Source organism: Felis catus, chromosome B4 (assembly GCF_018350175.1).
Source record: "Felis catus isolate Fca126 chromosome B4, F.catus_Fca126_mat1.0, whole genome shotgun sequence".
In the NCBI taxonomy this organism is placed as follows: Eukaryota; Metazoa; Chordata; class Mammalia; order Carnivora; family Felidae; genus Felis; species Felis catus.
Window position 1 is genome coordinate 99,857,839 of NC_058374.1, and position 25,213 is coordinate 99,883,051.

Sequence of the window (25,213 nt, forward strand, 5' to 3'; positions counted from 1 at the left end):
GAGAAGAAAGTAGAAGAGAAAACAATGACTGTGGCAATTTATCAAAAGAAGATGGGTTATATCTAAAGAAAATGAATTATAATGATTTGGTAAGATTATGTTTTCTGCAATCTACTCAACAGAAATTGGGGACTTGAGATCCAAACTCAGTTTTTAAGCAGTTTTTTCGAAGCTGAATATGTGTACACCTGAGTAACAGGGGCTGGGACTATAAAATGTATACCCAGCATATTGCATTTATTGAGCTTCCAAAACACGGTGGGCTCTAGGCTAAGAGCCTTACACGCATTCTCACATTTAGTCAATCCAGGGGAAAAAGGGTCTGGGAGGCTGGCTGGGTATTTTCTACTTGCCTCTCCAGATCGTTATCTCCCCTGCCCTGTGCCAAAAGAGGCTGACTGATATGAACTACCACCACCAGCCACCTTGTCCTACTGCTTCTTATTGGGTTTGGCCAGTGGTAGGACAGGTGGAGAGTGCGATCAGGGTACTTACTCCCCTGGCTCTCTATGTCATATTGCCTTGAATTGTCTTCATCCCTCTATGGAAGGTGATAGCTCTTATCAGGCAGCCCTCTCCATTGCTACTGATGTGGACTGAATGTTTATGTCCCCCCGCCCCCAAGTTCATATGTTAAAGCCCTAACCCCCAAAGTGATGATGTTTGGAAGTAGGACCTTTGGGAGGTGGTTAGGTTTAGACGAGATCACGAAGGTAACCCCCCAGCCCCCCCCCCCCCCCACCCGCGATGAGATTAGCTTTTTTATAGGAAGAAAAAGACACACCAGAGCTTGCTCTTTCTCTGCCATGTGAGGATATGTGGGAAGAAAGCTGCTGTCTGCAAGCCAGAGAGCCAATTCTCACCAGGAACCAGATCTGCCAGCACCTCGAGCTGGGCCTTCCCAGCCTCCAGAACAGTGAGAAATAAATGTCTGCTGTTCAAGCCGCCCCATCTATTGTATTTTGTTATAGCGGCCCGGTGCACTGACACAGCTACCCTCTCGGAGTTCCAGGACCGCTGCCTCCCACTCCCAATGCCCCTTCAGGCACAGGGAAGATAGGCGACTCCCTGACGCCACTGGTCTTAAAGTCCTGCACTATTCCTTTCTGGTTTCTGTAAAGCCTGCCCGCAATCTAGTGAACAGCCACTTTCTGCCTACCCAGTGGGAGTGCGCCCTCTATTTCCTGCTAGGACACTCTCTAATATACACGTACTTCCTTTAAAAAAAAATTTTTTTTCCAACGTTTTTATTTATTTTTGGGACAGAGAGAGACAGAACATGAACGGGGGAGGGGCAGAGAGAGAGGGAGACACAGAATAGGAAACAGGCTCCAGGCTCTGAGCCATCAGCCCAGAGCCTGACGCGGGGCTCGAACTCATTGACCGCGAGATCGTGACCTGGCTGAAGTCAGACGCTTAACCGACTGCGCCACCCAGGCGCCCCATAATATACACGTACTTCCTAAGCAGAGACTGGGTGGCCGTTTAGCAACAGGACTTTGCTCATCTGTGGAGCTACAGGGATCTTCACGCTTCTTCCAACTCTGAAAGTCTTTTTTTTTTTTATATAAGAAATTTATTGACAAATTGGTTTCCATACAACACCCAGTGCTCATCCCAAAAGGTGCCCTCCTCAATACCCATCACCCACCCTCCCCTCCCTCCCACCCCCCATCAACCCTCAGTTTGTTCTCAGTTTTTAACAGTCTCTTATGCTTTGGCTCTCTCCCACTCTAACCTTTTTTTTTTTTTCCCTTCCCCTCCCCCATGGGTTCCTGTTAAGTTTCTGAAAGTCTTTCTATGCTGCTTATAGTTACACTAATAAAGACATTCGTTACGTTTTTATTCAATTATACATGAAACAGCAAATATTTCCCATAAAACGTTTACATTGTGTTGAGCGAAACTGTTCTGTCTATCCTCCCAGAAGCCGTTCCTTGTGACCCCTGCACTCGATTTAAAAGAAAAAGGAATGGAGAAAAAGGGAGTGACAGTCCAGTGTCAGTGCTGGAGGGCAGCCATTGACTCCGAGTCCCTGGAGACAGAGGTCCTGGAGGTCCTGGAGAGTTTGCGGCTTCTCTACCGGGGACAACTAGTTTTCTAGAGATGGGATTGAGAACCCACGAATGCTGCTCACCAGATGAAGAAGGACAGCTAGTTGCAGGGCACAAAGCTTTTGTTTGGAGTTACATCTTGATGCTTCTGAAAGCAGCAACATTTCTCAGTGTTTCCTGTGTGTTCAGCTCCTCAGGAGAGGCTGAATATGCAAATGCTAGGATAAAATATAGTAAGAAAAAATAATGAACGAAACAGTCCGCTGCATCTCAAACAATTTCGCATCATCATCCCATCTCCTTTTGTCTTATGACCAGGAATAATCGCCAAATTGTTGTTCATGTTGTTGAATTTCTGCTAAAAATCCCTCATACTTGTCTAAGGCTTTATAATTTATGGAGCCTCTCATTTTATTCTCATAAGGATCTCCTGTGCGTGTGCATGCACAAACACACACACACACACACACACACACACACACAATTGTGAAAATAAATAGGGCAGGTATTCTCTTTTATTTTTATTATTGGTGTTTTTTTTAATCTCATAATATTTTATCTTTTTCCATTCCAACCCCTCAAAGTCTTTTATGATATATTATAAATGTGATTTTTCTTGATCTTGGTAATAATAATCTTATTAGTAATACTATGTTATTTGCTATGCTATATTATTCGTTACATATTCATTTGTTGATAATCTTTTTTTTATTTTAATTTTTAATTTGTATTCTGTAAAGTTGCCGATTCTGGAGATTTTCTCTGTTCCTTTCTAGTCTTTGTTGCTTTTGGTCTTTCTTTCCCACTCAAAATGTCCCCTTTAATATTTCTCACAGGGCTGGTTTAGTGGTCACGAACTCCCTTAGTTTTTGTTTGTCTGACAGGCTCTTTATCTCTCTTTCTATTCTGAATGACAGCCTCGGTGGCTAAAGTATTCTTGGCTGCATATTTTTTCCACTTTGGGCATGTTGAGTATATCATGCCACTCCCATCTGGCCTGCCAGGTTTCTGGGGAGAGATCTGCTGCAAACCTGACTTGTCTTCCCTTGTAGATTAGGAATTTATTTTCCCTTGTTGCTTTCAGGATTCTTTCCTTATCTGTATATTTTAAAATTTTTACTATGATATATTCTTGCTGTGGGCCAGCTTTTGTTAAATTTGGTGGGAGTTCTCTGTGCCTCCTGGATTTCAATGTCTGTTTCCTTCCCCAGATTAGGGAAGTTTTCTGCTATAATGTGCTCATTTAAAACTTTTCTGCCCTCTTTCCCCTTTCTGGGACTCCTATGCTACAAATGTTATTATGCTTTATGGAGTTACTGAGTTCCCTAAGTCTACATTCATGATCTAATACTTTTCTTTCCCTACTCTTTTCAGCTTCATTACTTTCCATATTTTTATATTCTATATCACTTATTCATTCCTCTGAGTCGTACATCCTCACTGTCACTACATCCTGTTGGTTTTGAATCTCAGTTATAGCATTTTTTTCCAGCCTGACTAGTTTTTAGTTCTTTTATTTCTGCAGTAAGGGATTCTCTGGTGTCTTCTATGCTTTCGCAAGCCCAGTCAGTCTCCTTATGATTGTTGTTTTAAATTCTGGTTCAGGCATAATTACTTATATCTGTTTTGGTTAGGTCCCTGGCTGTGACCTCTTCATGTTCTTTATTTTGGGGTGAATTCCTCCATTTTGGCACTTTGTTTAGGTCACTGTGTGTGTGTGTGTGTGTGTGTGTGTGTGTGTGTGTTGGGAAATCCTGTTATATATCCTGGTCCTGAGAGTAATGGCTGTATTAAGAAGAGGTCCTATACTATCCAGGGCCTCGTGCTTCAGGAAGTATTTCAGAGCGTGCACTCCGCTATTGTGTTTTGGTTGCTCTTTCCCTCAGATCGGTCCTCTGCAGAGTTTCTCCTTGCCTGCAGTGGGGAGCGTTTGGACCTTTCCAGTGTGTGGCATTTTAACTAGGTGTACTTTAGTCTGCTTGTTAAAATGAGCCTGATCCTATTTCCACGAGAGCTGAAGCTTTGCAGAGCTCTATGATCAGTAGTCTTGGTACATGTTGGGGTTTGTGCTGGTTTTCTGGGGAAGAGGCCTGCTGCTTGGGTTCTCAGCCAGACCTGCCCTAGTTAAAGATGCACTTGCAGTGAGCAGTGGGGCAGAGCTTGGTGTATGTGGCTCCAGCCTCCACTGGGAGGCGCTGTGTTGTTCACTGAAGTCTGTCCCTGCTGCTGGGAGGCAGGAAAAATGGCATTGCCCCGCTCTCGGAAGCGGGGGGTTTGTGCCCACTGCTATTCAGAAAGCCCTCATAGATGAGTGAACAATCTCCCCTCTTGTGTCCCAGGTTTCTGTCAGAATCCTGCTTTCACCCTGTGTCTGAATCGTCTGCCTGCCTTGCGGCCAGTACTCCTGTGTTTCATCTCAGTCACGCAGCTAGGTTTCAAAACCTCCAAATTTTAGGGACTCAGAGCAGTGCAGACCCACGCTGATCCTCTGGGGGAGGGTATCGCGGTGCTGTGGCTAGTGCCAGTTCATCCCAGAAAATCCGTCCCACGACTGTGCAGAGGCTTGGAGTTTGTGGTAAAATGCAGCCAAGAGTTGGCTTCTAGGTTAGCTGCCCTCTCAGCAGGTGCCCCTACTGCTATGCTAATTAACAGGCCGCTCAGTGACCCCCTGTCTCTTCTGTCCCCTGAAAGGTAGTGCCATCTCTCCCAAATGCATTCCAAGAAGGGGAACGGTTTCTCCCGGTGAGACCCAGGAGATCCTCAGACCATGCTGTCCGTTCCAGGGCCTCTGCTCTCCTTCCCCACAAGAACACCGCTAAGGCCACCGGCATGACCCTGGTGATGGTATGACTTCTAAAACTTCAGACTTCGAGCTCCCCTGCTTGTAAAAACTTGCCACAATCAGTTTCTCTCCTTTTCCCAGTCAGTGGTTTTGAGGAAGAGTTTTTCTTGTGCAATCTCCTGCATGCTGCCTTCTGTCTTTGTCTCTCTCCCTTTCTCCCTCTTTCCTCTTTCCCTGATCAGCCTCCCCACCCCGCAGCACCCTCAATTCTTTTCTCTCCCTCAAATCAACTCTCCGTAGTATCTCCCTCCATGATGTAGCCACTTTTCTCCCTCTAGGTGTGCAACTTGTTCTTTCAGTCCTCATATTAATTTCTTGGGTGTTCAGGATGATTTGATATTTATCTAGCTGTGTTCAAGGGACAAGGAAAGCATAGGGTCCCCCTACTATTCTGCCATCTTAACTCCTCCTCGACTATCTTCTGTAAACAGTGAGCTATGATAGGTGTTATGGGAAATATGAGAGAATTCCTGTCCAGTAGAACTTTCTGCAATGATGAAAATATTCTAAACGTGTTATTGAAAATCATGGAGACAAAATATAATGTGAAGACAGAATGTGGGATAAAGAGGAATAATAGCTTTATTGCTTTGCGGGCAAAGGAGGGTGTGGTGGGCTAAGGCCTTCAGAAACTGCAAGCCTGCCGGGAGGAAAGGGGTGGGAGGTTTTGTAAGGAAATACAGGATCTACGGGCCCCCGGGTGGCTCAGTTGGTTGAGTATCCAACGTCAGCTCAGGTCATGATCTCACTCACAGTTCGTGAGTTCAAGGCCCCTGTCAGGTTCTGTGCTGACAGCTCAGAGCCTGGAGCCTGCTTTGGATTCTGTGTCTCCCTCGCTCTCTGCCCCTCCCCCACTCACACTCTCTCTCTCAAAAACGAATAAACATTTAAAAACTTTTTAAAGATAAGGAAATACAGGATCTAGCCAGTTTTGACAGGAATTGTGTAGGCACTGCCAGCTTTGTTCATCATGTCTTTAGGGTGGTACCGGGTTCCGGGAACAAAAGGCTAAGAAGGGAGGAGGGGAGGTTTGCAGAAGAGAGGAAAAAGATTACTTTAAAATCGAGTTTGGCTAAAGTATTAGTGCAGCCATTTTGATTTTGGTTCAACTTTATGCTTTTAAGCATTTTCAAAGGTTCAGTTTCATTTTTGAGAGACAGAGCACGAGCAGGGGAGGAGCAGCGAGAGAGAGAGAGAGAGAGAGAGAGAGAGAGAGAGAAAGAGAGAGAGAGAATCCAAAGCAGGATCCAGGTTCAGAGCTGTCAGCACAGAGCCCGATGCGGGGCTCGAACCCACAAACTGGGAGATCATGACCTGAGCCAAAGTCGGACACTCAACCGACTGAGCCACCCAGGCATCCTGGTTTCCAATATAATAGCAACTAACCACATGTAGGCAATGAACATTTGAAATCCAGGCAATAAAACCGAGGAAATAAATTTTTAATTTTACCTAACGTTAACTTATTTTAATTTAATGTTAATTTTTTTAAAAAACCTAAATATTTGAACTTTAATAGCTACTGGCTTGGGCAGTGCAGCTCTGACACCAAAGTAGCTACTCCTATTTTGCAGGAATTTAGAATCCAAAGGGATGATGTCATAGAGTGGGTAGCCAACAGGAGGCGAGCTTGAGAACAATTACAAACTATTGCATAAAATTCAAAATTATAGAAAATACACCTCAACATTGAGATCATCTAATGATGTGATCTGTGTGGGATGAGGTTAATGGAAAGAAAGCATTCAGAGAAAATAGGATTTCAGAAACTGTTATGGTGGAGAAAGGAAGAGCAGAGGCAAGTGAAAGAAAAAGGACCATTTGGAGGAATGTGAGTGAGATGTTGAGGCAAATCTGAAGGGAATGTGGATATTGACACTGATTAGTGGCAGAATATGCCATCCCAATGATACCTCTTTGGCATAAGGAGTATTTTGAGAAGGAGCAGACACAGGAGAAGCTCTGAAAACAGAGTAGAAGTTACCCTTTTGTAAGAGAAATTGATATTTATAAAGAAATCTCTATTTGGAAGGGTATCTCCCTCACTGTACCAGGAAGAGAAGGATGACCAAACCAGAAGAAACTCTTATCAATGCAGAAGTCCCTGACTTAAATCTTCATGGCAAATCTTACTCTTGTTTACCAGACTTGTGCTGCCCATTTCCCGTAACTGACTTTCCCCACACCCTTCTGTCTTTTGTCTTTAGCTAAGGATGGTATTTCAGCCTGAATGGTATATCAGCTCTGAGAGTTACTCAGTTTTCTGAATACTTCCCTTGTATACAGTAGGTATACATTATAAACTTCTGTTTGTTTTTCTCTTATTAATCTTGTTTTATAGGGCTCCAGCTGAGAACTTCGAAGGGTAGAGGGAAAATTATTTTACTCTCCCCTACGTTGGTAACATGGAAAGCCATTATCGGATAGTGTGGACACTGTAAAGGATAAACAAATGGAGAGAGAGCAAGTAAATGAGAGAGAGAGAGAGAAAGAGAGAGAGAGAGAGAGAGAGAGAGAGGAAACAAACACTAAAAATGTTCAAGTACTGTGACCTGGCACATCTTTTGTTCTTTCATTTATTCCCTAAAAATGTTTTCAAATAATAATAGAAGATTAGCTAACCCATTTGGTTTATGAATTTGTGTAGGGGAGGAATTTTTATTGTACCCTTCTAGATTCTGTGGCTGGTCCAATCATTAAAATGACATAAGACAGATTAACAGGAGAAAAACAAATCTAATTGCGTACATGTGCAGGAGACCCAAAAGGCAACCAGGCAATTGAGGTTTATAAAACATCCTGAGCTAAGGAAAAGGTTTCAGAGGAGGGAAAGCAATTTATAGGGAGGGGAGAGGAGGAAATGTTTGGCAAATCAAGGTTATGCAGATCAGTTTCTTAAGTAAAAATGGTTTATCTCTGGCAGTAGCTCTCTTCTTGGTAGAGGCCCCCTTTCCAATGTAAATTTCCTTTATAATTGCATATTTCCCCCACAAATGAAAAAATTACATTTCTTTTAGGCATTTAAGGGGGAGGTTACAAGCTTCTCATGAGTCTTCTGGGTCTTGATTGCCTTCAGGTCAAAGTAATCCTCCTGTGAGAGTGGCATGTTAAGGAGGAGCAGTCTTGTTCTGAACTCCTTTGTTTACATCGTATTTGGAAATATATATAGTCTCTTATTATTTAATATAAACCTCTTCTGCAAATGATATTGCATTTGATCTAATGACTTTCCACTTCACCTCTCTTTTCTTTCAACCCTATAAACACACACACACACACACACTTCACACTCCTGCCAAATACCATGTTCAGAAGTGCTTCCCAAATTATCTGAGGTGAAGAACCAGTTTTTCTTTTCCCAATCCATCATGAACTCATACTTATATAAAAATACAACAACAACAACAAGAAGTAGAAAGATGGAATAAAAAGATATACAAAATACAAGCCAGGTTTTCTTTTCTTGGATTCAACATGTACAAAGGTACCCTGACATACCGCTTTGAAAGTTCCTAAATGCTTCCTTTCAATTTATTACTTGTTTCCTCATGGACTTGTTAAAAAATGATTAAAGAAGACAAACCAGGTGATAACACCTCATGAAGCAGATAGCCTCCATTCAGAGAATTGTTAAATGGGGAGAGAGAAAGACTGAAAGCTTTTACAGGACAAAGAATAAAGAACAAGGAAGAGAGAAAGAGAAAATCTCAGATTGGCTGGGGCTACACAGTCAACTTTGCTTGGGGTGAGAAGGAACAAGGAAATAAGGAGGAGTCCTAAATTGGCGGGGCATTTGGGGACTGGCTGCCTGGATAGTCTGTTTCTGGTGAAGCCGAGCATTCACAGGGACATGAAAGTTATCTAAATTTCAGTTCACTGATGTGGCACCCAGGGAAGGAGCAGTTCCATCGCGGGACTCGAAATTTATTTCAAAACTGGTTACAAATAATGTGCTATTTGGCACCCACCCATGCATCACACTTTCAATAGCATTGACTTAGATGCATGAAGATTTGTCTATGTAGAATGTTGTGTAATAAATAAATAAATAAAAATTTATATACACAACACACTGCATAGACAATATTATTTTTCTGATCTTCAACTATTTACACCTTTAAAATGAAGCAAATCATTTGAAGTTCATAATCTATAAGGAAACAAGATTTTGTTTGAAAAGTCCTTTTTAATTCTTTTCTTATTTTCTTGCACTCATAAATATTTTTAAAATGTCAGTTTTCCAATGAACTCTTGTGTTCAAGAGTCTTGTGTTCTTGTGTTGGACACCCCAAATGATTACGTAGGGGTATTGATCTCTAATACCTAATGTTTGTCTGTTTAATGTGTTTCTTGTTAAGAACATTTTTATTCTTAAATGAAATCTTATGAGATAGATGCTTATAACATTAGTTTATGGCCACAAAAACGAGTGAGTTATCATAAAATGGCTGAGTTTTCACAAACATCAATGTCTTCCTGCTGTACATGAGGACACAGAAAAAGTCTGGCCAAGAAAGGGGTGAGAAAATCAGTGCTTAGCACTGAAGGATTTGCAAATGTGCAAAGTGCAAATTTGTTTATCAAAAACATGGGAATACAACTTGCTTAAGGTTTTATTTACTTAAAAAATTTCTTCATCTAGAGGCACCTGGGTGGCTCAGTCAGTTGAGCATCTGACTCTTGATTTTGGCTCAGGTCATGATCCCAGGGTCATGGGATCAAGCCCTGTGTCAGGCTCCAGGCTGAGCATGGAGCCTGTTTGAAATTCTCTCTCTCTCTCTCTCTCTCTCTCTCTCTCTCTCTCCCCCCCCCCCCCCCGCCCCTCTCCCCCACTCACACACACATTCTCTTTCTAGGATACTAATGAAAACGTTCCTTCATCTAACACTGCATTTATTCCTCTGAAAATTTAGGACAAATATAAAATCACAGTAGAAGCCCACAGAAGAAAAAGCAGGTGCATATCATTTAGGAATAACAGCCTCAGAAAAAACTGAAATTAAAGCTCAAAGGCTGTTGCATTTATTCTCCCTTCACTCCCTTTAAATCTTGAAGACTTTGTGTTCTATTTCCAAAAAATGTGGTTAGTGTTTTAACATTTCCACCAATTTTGCCGAGCAATCTAATTTGACCTCCATTTAAGAGAAAGCCTTTCTTGGTCTTTTTGTCATTACCATTCAACATGAAAAACAAATATTATGAGTGATCCTTGATTGGATCCTAGATTAGAAAAAAAAGACAAAAAATCTTTGACAGGGCATTAAGACAATGGAGAAAATTTGAATATAGGCCACACTTATTAGATAATTTTATTACATCAACATTAAACTTCTTTGGTGTGATATATTGTGGTTATATGGGAGAATATCCTTGTTCTTAAGAAACACATGGTAAAGTATTCAGAGAGAAAGTGCCATGATATCTGCAGCATACTTTCAAATGCTTCAGCATTAAAAAATAAGGCCCATTGATATAGATAGATGATAGATGATAGATAGATAGATAGATAGACAGATAGACAGACAGATAAAACAAGCCAACATGGCAAAATGTTGATAATTGGTATATTTAAGCAAGACTGTTCCTAACCCTGAAGGGTCTGGGTCAAAAGTACGAATGGAGACTCATATACCATGCCTAAATATTTAAAGTTATAAAGCAAACTCATAAAGTAATAAAATACATTCTATTCTTTACTTTGACCAATGCATCTTCATAATGATCTGGAAACCAAGTTCACATTTAGAATTCACAAACACCTGTAAGTTTTATGTTAAAACATAGCAATTCAAGGAAAGCCAGCCCTGGTCTCCTGGCCTGCAACCATTTCTTACCCATTCCTAAGTCCATCCTGCACCATAAGGGGCTCTATGCACACCTGTGCGGACACCTCAGTTCATGAATTCAAGCACCACCCGTGGGATAGCAGAATGTGAAACCCCAAAACATACCCCTTTGGCAGAAGATTATTTGGAGCTGAAGACAACTGAGAAGATGCAGATATAAGAAAAGCTTGCTGCCCTCCATTTGCCCAAAACAAGGACATAAATTTTCAAGGATATCTCTCTTCCCCTCTCTATTAAGAAGGACAAAAGTTAATCACTAGAGATAACTTTAGATCCTATCAGCGTGGAAATGGTACTGGAAGAATCTATATAACAAACCTTACTATCCAGCTTTTATCTACCATTAGTTTCCTATATATCTGTGTGCTCATTATTTGCTGCCCTTAGAGACTCAAAGTCTATTTCCTTTGTCTGTGACTTCTATAGAAATATGTTGTTCCTTTGCTAAGATACTGTATGAACTGAGGTTCTAACTAAACCTTTAAGTTACTGATCTTTCCCTAGGTATCTCCCATCCATACAAGAGGTATACATATTAATAAACTTCTCTGTTAGTTTTTCTCTTACTAATCTATCTTTGGCTATAGGGGTCCATCCAACAACTTAGGGAAATTACTTTCCTCACCTTCACATCCATATCATGCAGCTCCCCACTCTCAGAAACAGATGTTTCTTGGCCACCATTGGGTCAAGGGCTATGCACAGTGGAGGTGGTCTAACCTCAGGAAAATGGACCCCCCAAAAGATGAAGGTAATAGGAATTCCAGGCTCTAGGACACCGGAAGCATGGAATAAAAGTGAGGGGTTGTGGCAGGAGATGAGCTCCAGATGGGCATACCTCTTGGCTCAGAATACCTCTCATCCCTTGAGTAAGGCCAAGGCTAGAGGAGAAAACAGGGGGCCCTCCAACATATGGGTAGTGTTGGATATAAGTGAAGGAATATGGATTTCCAATGAATTATTCTTTCAATTAAAAAAAAATTTAATGTTTGTTTATTTTTGAGAGAGAGAGAGATACAGAGCATGAGTATGGGAGGGGCAAGAGACAAAGGAAGACACAGAATCTGAAGCAGGCTCCAGGCTCCAAGCTGTCAGCACAGAGCCTGACATGGGGCTCAAACCCATAAATCATGAGATCATGAGCAGAGCTAAGGTCAGAGGCCTAACCAATTGAGCCACCCAGACTCCCGTCTTTCAATTTTTGACTTTAACATTTGGGCATATTTTTTCCTACTTTCCAAAAATGCATTGGAGATGTTTTGGAAAAAAAACAATTTTGTATCCTATTCTTTTTACGTATCTTTCTAATAATTGTAGGGGAGGGAAATTAATCTTCCCTCTACCCTCAAAGTTCTTAGCAAAGACCTCTGTAATAAAAGAAGTTTATTAACGTGTATACCTCATGTATGCATGGGAGATGACCAGGGAAAAATGAGTAACTCAGAGGTGGCTCAGAGTTCAGGCTTAAATACCATATTAATTGGGGAGGGGAGGAAGGGTATAGGCCTCTTAGGGGAGAGTAAGTGATTTTTAGGGAAGATGAATGGGTTCTTAGAAAAAAATAGATGGGAGATATGATAATTTGTGGTCAAGTTTGGATGTGGTGTCAGTGATTCCTGGTTGATGAAACTCCTGGGAAGGGATCTATAACTGAGTTCCTTTTGTTGCTCTGTCTTGAGGCAGATACGAGCAGTTCAGAGATAGCCCTCCTTGCATTTACTGCTTTTTCAAATGTCTACAACTCAAAATGCCAAAGCAGCATATTATGAGGTAGCATGTCCTCAACGCCTACATTCATATTTTGAGATGGCATATTCTGTTACCCTTAGCGATAATCATTTACATGACTAAAAACTCTTTGCAAATATTATTTTTAATATTCATTAGATCCAATCTGTGATATTGTGATTTACAGTAAGAATACATTTTTGGTCTTCATCCTTGTTCTTGGCCTGGAGCTCCTCAAACCCCTGGAATTTCCTAAGTGTTGAGAGTGAAACAAAGTGTCTTTTGTTATGTTAATGAGGTGACTAGCCGCATTGCACCCTGGGAGGGGGGCTGGTTGCCAAGGGAAACAGCCAGGTGTTTAGAAGGCTGGAACTTTTGATCTCACCCCCTGATTTCCCAGGAGGAGAGAGGGGCTGGAGATTGAGTTTAATCACCAATGGCCATTGATTTAATCAATCATACTTATGTAATGAAGTTTTCATAAAAAACCAAAAGGAGTAGATTTGGAGAGCTTCCTGGTGGATGACCCCATGGAAATTTGTTTGTTTAGATGTTTATTTATTTTTGAAAGAGAAAGAGCATGAGTGGGGGAGGGGCAGAGAGCGAGGGAGACGCAGAATCTGAAGCTGGCTCCAGGCTCCCAGCTGTCAGCACAGAGGCTGATGTGGGGCTCGAACTCACGAACCATGAGATCATGACCTGATCTGAAGTCGGAAGCTTATCGACTGAGCCATCCAGGCGCCCCAGAACTCATGGGAATTTGAGGATTGTGGTATGCTTTGAGAGCATGGGAGCTCTGAGCCTTTTCCCACATGTATTGTTTTATAGTATATCCTTTTATAATAAACTGGCAAATGTTTCCCTGAGTTCTGTGAGATGCTGTAGCAAATCACTCGACCCTAAGCAGGGGGTTGTAGGAACCGCCAATTTATGGCCACTTGGTCAGAAGCACAAGTTACAAACCTGCACTTAAAATTGGCTTCTCGAGGGGGTGGAGGGGAGTCTTGTACAACAGTGTCCTTAACCTGTGGGATCTGGTGCTATTTTCTATTTATTTATTTATTTATTTATTTATTTATTTATTTATTTAAGTTTTTTTTTTTTTCCAACTTTTATTTATTTTTGGGACAGAGAGAGACAGAGCATGAACGGGGGAGGGGCAGAGAGAGAGGGAGACACAGAATCGGAAACAGGCTCCAGGCTCTGAGCCATCAGCCCAGAGCCTGACGCGGGGCTCGAACTCCCGGACCGCGAGATCGTGACCTGGCTGAAGTCGGACGCTTAACCGACTGCGCCACCCAGGCGCCCCTTCTTTCTTTCTTTCTTTCTTTTTTTTTTTAAGTCTATGTATTTATTTTGAGAGAGAGAGAGAGCGTGCATGAGCGCACAAGTTGGGGAGGAGCAAAGAAAGAGTGAGAGAGAGAATCTTAAGCAGGATCCCCACTGTCAGCACAGGGCCTGACTCCCTGCATCATGACCTAAGCCAAAATCAAGAGTCAGAAGCTTAACCGACTGAGCCACCCAGGTGCCCGCTGATGCTATTTTCTAGGTAAATAGTTTCAGAACTGAGTTGAATTTAGGCCACCTGGACGGTGTCTGCTGGGAATTTCCCATTGACAGCACTCAGGCCTGTGGCCACATGTGAGTTCTGGGAGAGCTGGGAAAGTCAGTCTGACAGTTTCCCAGAAGGAGAGGGAAATAACATGACCCAACCTACCTGAACTCTTCCTTCTACTAACAGAGTAGACAACTACAGGTTGTACAGGTAATTTACGGTGTCAGCCTGTCAAGGGAGGAAAGCAAGAGGCCTCTAGGGGTTTGTTTTGTTTTGTTTTTCCTGGTGGACTCCATGAACCTCTACTCTGCGAAATGTGGCCACAGATCTCTTAGAATCCCCCTTCAATCTTCAGCCTGCATAAATACTTAAGAGATTGAAAACCTTCCTGAGGAATTCATATCGCTAGCAATCCCTTTCAAATGTGCTTTGTGACAACAGTTCTGTTAGACCTTGTGTTTGAGCCAGTTTCGTGGTAGTGTTCACTGTATACACTCTATTGTGTATATTGTATTCACTCTAAATGAGGAGTCCTTGGATTTGTGGAAATTGCTTCCCAATGGTTTCTCTGCATTTTTTAAAATGATGAATTTCTTATAAAGGAGGTCCAAGTTACTTATTTTAGTTTAGATTCATAGTGTTATTTTTACAGCTGGAGCAGAGAGTGACTGTGTGCTATTCACTAAAATTTTGAGAAAATGTCAGGCCTTAATGGATTTATATTTCGAAACTTCCGACTTTACTTTTTTTTGCATTGATTTTAGGTATTGACTGAACTCATAATCAAGTTGCATGTCTGGCAGAGTTGGGGAATTCAGTTGCTGTCATGCTAAATAAAGGCCTTAATCTGTGGAAGGGGAGATTAAAAAGATCATTTTAAGTTAAAGGATGGGCGTTCATTTAAGCATTCCAAAAGAAAGTATCCAACTGGATACGTCCTAAGGAAGTCTTATTGGATGTGATTTTAGCTAGTAGGACTACCAGTTAGGCTAATTGCCAATGTTTGCCCCATGAGCAAGAAGGTTGCAAATTGAATTCAGATGGTTAGTCATTGATACGCACACACACAGGAATCTGCCAAGATATTGTTGAGGAACAGAGAGAGACAAGGGTTCAGATGGCCTCAACCTAAATTCCCAAAATATTAGGGGAACACGTTAATAGGACTAGTGAGAATACTATTTGTGTTCCTTAGAGGTAACATTAATTCTGAAGTTATTTTTTTTTCTGTTGCTTCAGGAAAAAAGCAAAGATAAAAGATGACAGAAATATGTTGCTGTTAATAAACCACTACCGTTGGCAAAACAATTAATCATTTACTCAACAAGTGTTTATTAAGCATTGGCAGTAACTAGAGAAGATGCGAAGCTAAATGAACAGAAGTTTCTGCCCTCAAACAGCACATAGCTTAGAGCAGAGGATGATAATTGCAAAACCATGCTATAAGGGCTGTAATGGGGGCATGCATAAGGCGTGGAGGGGGCACAAAGAAGGAAGCAGGTTTGGAGAGGGTGGTCAGGGAAAGATTTACAGAAAAGACCTTCTGGACACACCTCAAAGGATGCATAGGAGGGGCACCTGGGTGACTCTGTAGGTTAAGCATCCAACTTCAACTCAGGTCATGATCTTGTGGTTTGTGAATTCAAGTCCCGAATTGGGCTCTGCATGAATTCTCTCTCTCTCTCTCTCTCTCTCTCTCTCTCTCTCTCTCTGTCTCTCTCTCTCTCTGCCCCTGTCCTACTAGCACTCTCTCACTCTCTCAAAATAAATAAATAAACTTAAAAAAATTATTTTTTTAAAAAAGGATGCACAGGAGTTTGCCAGTGTAAGTAGTGCTTTTCTGGGAGAGGAAAAGCATACCAAAGCTTGTCAGAGCATAAAGGGACTCACCAACTTTCACATCAATTCCTTAATAAGCTGTTTTCATAGCAGAACTTTTTTTTTATTTCAAGGTCTTCTCTTTTAATTTGCTTTTCTTTATATTTTAGAGAAAACCTGTGTGTTGGAATGTCTAATGGAGAGCCAAAGCAATCTCGCCATTGTGGAGTCCAGAGCACCCAGGATGACTTCTGAATCTCTTCTGCTGCCCTAGTTTCCCTAAAAGATTCCTTGGCAAACCATGTGAATGAAAGCATGACCATTAGGAAAAGGGAATTTTAAATCTCTGGTCTTTTTCAAATTAAAAGCATACAAGGGGCACCTGGCTGGTTTAGTCGGTTGAGCATCCAACTTTGGCTCAGCTCATGATCTCACAGTTTGTGAGTTCAAGCCTCACATTGGGCTCGCTGCTGTCCATGTAGAGCCTTCTTCGAATCATCTGCCCCCATCTCTCTCTGCCCTCCGTCTCTATCTGCCCCTTAACCCCCCCCCTCAGAAATTAATAAACATTAAAAAAATAAAAATAAAACATACAAAACACTTTTCTTTAGCCATATAGTTAAATTTGATTATTCAGGGACATAGTGATAAAAATTGGGGTAACCAAACCAAGAAATAGGGAAAAGAATAGAGGAAACAATGGCAAAGTTCATTTTTAAAAATCAGAGTAAAATTGAAAGAATTAAAATCAAGTATGCCCGTTTTTACACTAATTATGAATGGATTGATTCCTCATTAAAGTCAGACACTGAATGAGCTTAAAAAAAATAGACTGCCTTTAGGGCACGTGGGTGGCTCAGTGGGTTAAGCGTCTGACTTCGGCTCAGGTCATGATCTCACAGTCTGTGAGTTCGAGCCCCCAGTCGGGCTCTGTGCTGACAACTCAGAGCCTGGAGCCTGCTTCAGATTCTGTGTCTCCCTCTCTCTCTGACCCTCCCCTGCTCACACTCTGTCTGTCTTTGTCTCAAAAATAAGTAAAAAAAAAAAATAATAATAATAATAAAAGACAAGAAAAAAAGAGACTGTGCTTAATGCTATTTACAAGAAACACTTGACACACGATGACAAAAAGAAAACAGGATAGTAACTGAAATCTGTAAATTATCTCAAAATCCACATTTGCTCATGATTTTAACCGCTTTCTTCCATCAGTCTTCTTGCCTCAATTGAAGATAGAAAAGTCAAATTGGCAGCTTGAAGTATCCTCAGTATTTATGGACAACACAATTCTCCGACAGAAATATAAGTAACGAATTTATCTTAAAGCAAGTTGTATCTGTCAGGGTCCAGTCAGGAAAACAGCAATTGCAACAACAGAGACAAGTAATTATGAGAAACTGGGTACGCAAGTGTTAGAGACACCGTGAGGTGACACAAAGACAGCAAGTGCAGGAAACAGCCACAACTCCCTCATTTGGGGGGAACAAAAGGAAAGTTGAGTCTGTCAGAATCTAGAAGTCAGTACCCTAACTTGCCACACCTGAAGCCTAGAGACTCTTGGACGATTGCCATGTTATGTCAGCAAGGAGATACATAGTAGGCATGCTACTACAGGAAACTTCCCTTTGTTTCTTACTGCAGGCCTCTCCTTAACCCTGTTTCCTGGTGAAGACGATACTCCATGCAGAAGTACAGGGTCTCCTTTTTCTAAAGAAGGTAACTCTAAGTCCTACAACCCTACTAGTTGGCCAAATGGCCTCCTTGACACCATTATGTTAGGACAACACCAGAAGTTTAGGGGTGGCAAATAGGATCATGCCAGTGGCAAAACAAACAAACAAGCTAACCCAAGGAAGAAAAGAAAAAACAAAGGGTGGACTGGGACTTCTTCTATAGCCTAGAGCAGAGTTGATCTTGATCATTGTAGAAATCAGCAATTACAACCTTCTAAAACATGGTATATTCTCCCAGGAGAAGACACTTCTTCTGAACTCCAGATAATAGAAAACAGCTTCTATCAATGCAAATTAAGAAGGGAAGATGTCACTTTATAGAAGGATAAAAACTTCTACTCAAGTCATTTTTGACCCTCCAGTCGAAAGAGCTTCACTAGAAACGGGGCTTCTCTAATTACTGAGAGAACATCTGGAAAGATAATTCAAAACCGGAGCTGTCAAAATATAACTGCTGATGTGTGCATCATCTTGGACAAGGGTTTAATTCATTCAAGTCTCATGTGCCGCATGAGAACTGAGCCCTGTGCTCGAAGTCATAATAAGATTACCTGGCTTTCTCCATCCCTGTGCTATCCATCAACTCTGTGGTTGATGAAGTTACATAAAATAATCAGATAAGCCTCTACTGCAATGATGATGATGACAGAAAGTCAGTGAAATGAAATAGGGCCAGCACAAATCCATCCCCTTGCATAAAAGTTAAAGTTAGAGATTTGTGAACCTAGGACATTGCCATTCAATGTCAGGATTTATCATTTATAGCCAAACACTGGATTATAACCATTCTGTAAGGCAAATATTCTAAGAATCTCAGGTTTAAAGTTACCTTAAACACTACCAGTTGCAGAGATAACAAAGTGACCATAAGCCAAATGTGTAGATGTGTTATGTGGCCCATAGTGTTATTTCTTTCCCCAATGGAATTTGATAGCACATTTAAGAATTAGAAGCTTTTATATAAAAAGGAGAATTCCTGGCTTCTCTCTAAAAATGGAAAGATTTCTTGAGGCACCTGGGTGACTCAGTTGGTTAAACATCTGACTCTTGGTTTTGGCTCAGGTCTTGACCTCAGGATTCATGACTTTGAGCCCCAAGTCGGGCTCTGCGCTGACAGTGCAGAGCCCGCTTGGGATTCTCTTTCTCTCCCTCTCTTTCTCTCTGCCCATCCCCCACTAGATCCTGCACACACCCACTCTTTCTCTCTCAAAATAAATAAACGTAAAGAAAAAATAGAAAGGTTTCTCAAAACAGGATCCATGTCCCTGCATGAAAACTATTGGTGCTGAAAAACAATTGTGCATTAGAAGGAATATTACCCCATTACTCCCTATTGTGTCTCCAATTTAGAGGTTGAGAGTCAGCAACTGCTCATCATGATGCTGCAACTGTTTTTTTGTTTTTTGTTTTTTTTAATTAATCAATTTATTTTGGTGGGGGGAGAAGAGGGAGAGGGAGAGAGAATCCCAAGCAGGGTCCATGCTGTCAGCACACAGCTCAATGCTCAAACCCACGAAGCGTGAGATCATGACCTGAGCTGAAACCAAGAGTTAGACACTTAACCGACTGAGCCACCCAGGCACCCTGCTGCAACTGTTTTATACGGAGTAAAGGGAGAAGTGAAGAACTTCTTACACTTGGCCTCTTTTCTCATTTATGCTCCTTGCCTGGCCTCTGTGGGCCTCTGTGGGCCTCTGTGCCTGGCCTCTGGGCATCTTGCCTGGCCTCTGTGGGCAAAGCCTCTGTGGGCTTTGGTCTAGCTGACAGTCCCCAACCCACCTGATGCTTGAGTCCCTATATAACATCTTCCGCCTACGCATAGTCACAGGGAATTCATCCTCCCTGACACAGCCGGCTCCATGTTTAGTCATCTCTGAACATTACGAAGCTCCTAATATTGAACAGAAATGCATCTTCCTATGGTCTCTGCTGGTCCTAGTGCTATTCTTGGAGTTACCCACCACGCAGAACACTAACAAAAATACCAAAGTATGCGAGAACTTCTGCAAAGCACTTAGTCCAGAGCTTGGCATGTAGCAGGCACTCAGTAAGTGTTGGTTTCCTTCCCTGCTCCATTTTTCCATTGAACAAGTATTTGACAAACACTTGTTGAGTGTCTACTATGTTCAAGGCACTGTCCTGGCAGCTAAAAATAAAAGGGTGAATAAAACAGTCTCTGAATTCTAGAAACTAATAGTCTAGTAGCTGAGGCTCATCTGTGTGCATTCTGTTGCAACTCTAGGTTTGGAATATGTACAGGGCTCCCAAACTAGAGTGAGACATTCTGCTGACTTTTGTGGGGAAGTAGGGTAGCTCATGTGTATAGTTTGGCCATTATCTGTCTCATGCCTAAAGACTTGCATGTACTTTGGAAGCAGAATCACACTGCCCATGACCTGAATATATAATAAATTTGGCTTTGTATTAGGGAATTAAAGACCTAAAGAGACTTAGTATCAGTTAGAATATTCCCTCACTAATGCTTTTAAAATCTTAGAAATGTTATAAATTCTGAGATAGTAGTAAGCATAGTGAGCTTTAGGAACACAGAGGAAGAGCACCTGACACATTTTGGTTATTTACAATAATATGAAAGATAGCAGACAAGGGCAGGGAGATGTAAAGATTCCCTCTCCAGAACTTGCAGGATATAATGAATATTTGGCTTAGTAATTTCCTCCTTGTCCCCCTGGGCCCCGTACCTTGTTTTCTCTCAGCAAGAGTTTAGAGTGACTTCAGTCTATGTCCTCTTCAACTAGGTAATGTTTAAAGTAAGACAACTTACCTTAGGGAGGGAATTCTGGCAAGTGGATGGGATGAGAGGTTTTTAAAATATATATTTAGGAAACCCTCTGACATCAAATGCGCAGGTAACACAAGCAAAAATCAACAGGTGGCACTACATTAAACTAAAAAGCCCTGCACAGCAAAAGAAAAAGCAACACAATGAAAAGGCTACCTAAGTAGTAAGAAAAAATATTTGCAAACCATTTTTCTGACAAGAGGTTAATTTCCAAAATATACAAAGAACTCAATAACAAAGTCAATAACAAACAATCGTGTTTAAAAATGGGCAGAGGAATTGAACGGGCATTTGTCCAAAGAAGACATCCAAATGGCCAAGAGGTACACGAAAAGGTGCTCAGCATCACTAATCACGAGGGAAATGCAAATCAAAACCACAATGAGATATCACCTCACATCTGTTAGAATGGCTATTATCAAGAAGACAAGAATAACAAAGATATGGAGGAAAGGGGACTCCTGAGCACTGTTGGTGTGAACATAAATTGGTTCAGCCATTATGGAAAACAATATGGAGATCCTCAAAAAAATTAAAAAGAGAACTACCATATGATCCAGCAATCCCATTCTAAGTATATATCCAAAGGGAATGAAAACAAGATATTGCACCCCCATGTTTATTGTAGCATTATTCACAATAGCCAAGATATGGAAACAACCTAAGAGTCCATCAGTGGATGAATGAATAAAGAAGATGTGGTATGTATACATACAATGAAATATTATTTAGCTATGAGAAAGAAGGAAATCCTGTTAATTATGTGACTATGGAGGTGTTAGCTAAGCTACAGTGGTAATCATATTGTAATATATAAATATAGCAAATCAATGGGTTGTATGCTTTAAACTTAAACTATGTTTGTGTTCACTATATCTCAAACTATGTCTATCTATTGAAAGAAAGAAAGAGTGAAAGAGCAAAAGAGAAGGAAGGAAGGGAGGAAGGAAGAGAGAAGGAAGGAAAAGAAAGAAGAAAGAAAGAAAGAAAGAAAGAAAGAAAGAAAGAAAGAAAGAAAGAAAAGAGAGAAAGGAGAGACAGAAAGGAAAAAGGAAAAAAACTAACTCTGTGGAGAGCTCCTCTGCTCCACTTTGCTGAAGGACAGGAGGGCGCCTGTTTTACTTTGCCACCATCGCCCTGCCAAATTGGCTGGCAAAGGTTGTGGGAGAGAGGGAGAGCAGTGCCACTCAAGAGCGACAGGAGACAGGCAGGCTTCCTGAAGTTGCAGGTGGAGAGCGTAGATCAGGGCAGGCGCCGCAGCTGCAAACTGCGTCCAACACTCTTTCCCAGAGTGGCCACATGCCAGGCCACCAGCCCTCGACCTGATGGGCTCTGGAAGCACATTGATGCACGGATAGACCGACACCTTCAAAGGAACAGTGTTGAACATGGAGGCGGGGCCGGATCGTGTGTCTGCATACTCACTCACTGTCTCCTGCACTCCACATTTGTCTTCTTGATATCTATACTGTATAAAAATTGGATTAGCCCTTAAACCTAAAATTCAAGGGTGCAGACGTGCCTAGTCCTGATTGTTTTATTCTGTATCACTATGGGGTGGATAAACTGTTCAAGCTTTCTATTTGGACTGTTAAGAAAATATTTTTGAGGCACCTGGGTGGTTCAGTTGGTTAGGTGGCCGACTTGGGCTCAAGTCATGATCTCGTGGTTCATGGGTTCAAGTCCCGCATTGGCCTCTTGTGCTAACAGCTCAGAGCCTGAAGCCTGCTTTGGATTCTGTGTCTCCCTCTCTCTCTGCCCTTCCCCTGCTCATGCTCTCTCTCTCTCTTTCTGTCTCTCTCAAAAATAAATAAACATTAAAAAAATTTTTAAAAAAGAAAGTATTTTCTCAGATTCCTTTTGGAATATTTATTATTTCAAGAGTCAGGATCAAACTATTAAGATTGATGCCCTCAAAGTGAACACAATTCTTTGCCATCCCTAGAGGATGGGCTTGAGAACAAAGAAAGTGAATTGTCAGCTTAAATATGTCCTGTTTAAGCTTGCCTAGGAATTTTGTGTTTCAGTTTGAGTGCTACACTTAAAGAAGAACTTTAAGTTATTTTTATTTTTCTAATGTCTCTACCTTTTCCAAATAGGATTTATATAATTAGACAAGCTGAAACATATTAAAAGCTGGTAAACAGAATAGTGAATTCACCCTGAGCCATGTCATATGAAAAAGGAACAGAAATTTGTTGTCTTTGTCCTGGGTGACATACCCTATAGATTTGTCTTACTGAAATAAAAACAATAGCACATGAAGATAAGTCTGCTAGATATTTTTTGAAGCATTACCTTTTCTTCTGCCAATGTTTTATTACATCTATAAATGTTGATAATCAATATATAGTTTTATTTTATATGATTAACAATTTACACAACAGATAATTTTACTCTGTATTTTTTTTTACTCAAGTTTGTTTTTAAGATCTAAACATGTTGTTACATCTGGTTCGTTCCGTTATCTGCCTACGTCATAATTTATTTATTGGTGCTCACATTATGAAGCATTATCTTTAACAGGAAATAATTGGAAATAAAAGGCATAGATGCTAACAGAAAAAGTGTTGAATAGATAATGTATATCTATATCATAAAATATATGCAACTCTTATAAAGAATCAGAGAAAGGCACTAACTTGGAAAGATGTCCATGATAAATTACTAAGCATATAAAATAATTTTATTTTTGTAAAAAAAACCCTATATATATATATATATATATATATATATATATATATATATAGTTTTTTTGTATATATATATACATACTAGGTTTTTTGTATATATATATTATACATGCATATATGAGTTTGTATAAACCCAGTGAAAAGATACCCAATAAACAAAATGTTAGTACTGATTTACATGGCCGTGGAAATGGATGGGGGAGGAAGAGACCATACATTTTTATTTTATATTCCTCTGTATTGTTTGGTTTCACATGTTATTTTGATAGTTTGAAACAACAAAGATAATAAAGTATTAAATTCAAAAAAATACATTGTTAGCACTTAATTTTTGCTTCAGACTCTTCTTTCTAGATGATCAGTGTTAAAACACCATCTCCCCAACAATCCCTCCCTTCCCACCTCTGTCAAAAATGTCTCTCAAAGTCTCAGTGTTTGTACTAATTCCTCATTTTTGTGCCAGAGAATAAACTAATTCACACTGAAGTGTGAATGGTTGATGTCATCTTAACTGTTACTCTTGCCTGGGATATTTGAATTTTTTAAAGGGCTGTGGATGGGCTGGAAGCTGTAACTTCATCAATCTAAATGCGTTTCTAATTTCAGACAAGAGTGGATGACTGGAGGAGTGGCTTTAGGGAAAGAAGTCTTTCTGGTAGTTCTCACTCTTGGACCCATCACAGACCAGTTACTCCAACTATCTGTGCTGAGGCCCAGTCATGAGAGAGGCCCCTCACAATGACAATCTCAGAAAGCTTCTTTTCATTTCATTTTGAAAACCTAAAAATGGTTTCCACAGTTGAATCATCCTGTGGAAATTGAATCATCCTGTGGAAACTGAATCATCCAAACAGATTATTTAAAAAAAAATTTTTTTTTGATGTTTATTTTTGAGAGAGAGAGAGAGAGAGATAGAGCACAAACAGAGGAGGGGCAGAGAGAGAGAGGGAGACACAGAATCCAAAACAGGCTCCAGGCTCCAAGCTGTCAGCACAGAGCCCAATGGGGCTGGAACCCACAAACCTGAGCTAAGTCAGACGTTTAACTGACTGAGCCACCCAGGCGTCCCTAGTCCAAACAGATTCTAAGAGGGCATACTTCATTTTCTGGGTAGCAAAGATGAGAAGATTATATCTGTGTTTTCTTCTTCCTTGCTACACATAAAGTTCCTGAATCTCTAGTGAAATCAATGATCAGTTATTTATCTTTCTCCAAGTGGCCTGGCCACCTGGATTTATCCTGCAAGGATGGAACTGCTTGGACAAGTCCCAGCAACTTGAGGCAAACTATTAATAACACGGGCAATATCTCCTGTGCTCTCAAGTCTTTTATCTGGGATCCCCCGAGGTCCCAGAAATCCCAGGTCCTGCTTCTGACGGTAATAGTTACAGACAGGCCTATGTAGAAGCACCTGCACACTCACAACACCTGAAAACTGCTCCTGGAAATGCTCCCATTGACAAGGTAATGCTTTCAGTGGTCTAATTTGGGAACTTTCAGTTGTGACAAAAATGGGCGAGAATGATTCCGTCTCCATTTCAGGATCACATTAAAAGCTGGGAGGGGGGTGGGGAGTTCAGGCAGCAAAGTTCTCTGACACCATCCTATCCCTTGAGGGACACTTCCTGGAGTTCCAGAAGGCACCCGGTGGGCCAGAGGAAGATCCAGCTGTTTGCCTTGACCTCACTGTTGCCTATAACTAGCTCTCTGTTATTTGCATAGAGCATAGTTCCCCCACGACGTAAAACCAAGGGGGAGAAGTATGCAGAGGGGAGATAATAACAGGATGCCTCACTGATTTCCTTTAGAGCAGTGGTTCTCAACTGGAGCAGGTTTTGCCTCCAAGAGAACATGGAACCATGTCTGGAGATGTTATTGATTTGTCACAACTGGAGGCAGGAAATGGGTGCCTGCTACTGGCATCTAGTGAACAGAGGTCAGAGATGATGCCGAACGTTCTACAATGCACAGGAGAGCTCCCCACGAGGAATTATCCAGTCCCAAATGTCAATCGTGATGAGATTTAGGGGCTCTGCTTTTACATTTTGGATTTATTGCAGAGGAGTAACTCTTGACGAAGTCTGCGGGGCACTAGGGATTTTCGGTACTTCTTTTCTTTCCATTTCAGAAACCAAATTGGC

General features: G+C 41.1%; 1 protein-coding gene across 8 annotated transcripts in view; it reads right to left on the reverse strand.

The window, feature by feature from the left end:
• Positions 1-1,753: 1,753 nt before the first annotated feature.
• The window catches only part of BBS10 (Bardet-Biedl syndrome 10), a 90,051-nt gene continuing 66,591 nt past the window's right edge, over positions 1,754-25,213 (reverse strand). For all 8 annotated transcript variants that reach the window (XR_006600881.1, XR_006600876.1, XR_006600878.1 and 5 more), the window contains one exon: positions 1,754-2,272. The gene's annotated coding sequence lies outside the window, so the exon portion shown is untranslated. The remainder of the gene's footprint in view (positions 2,273-25,213) is intronic.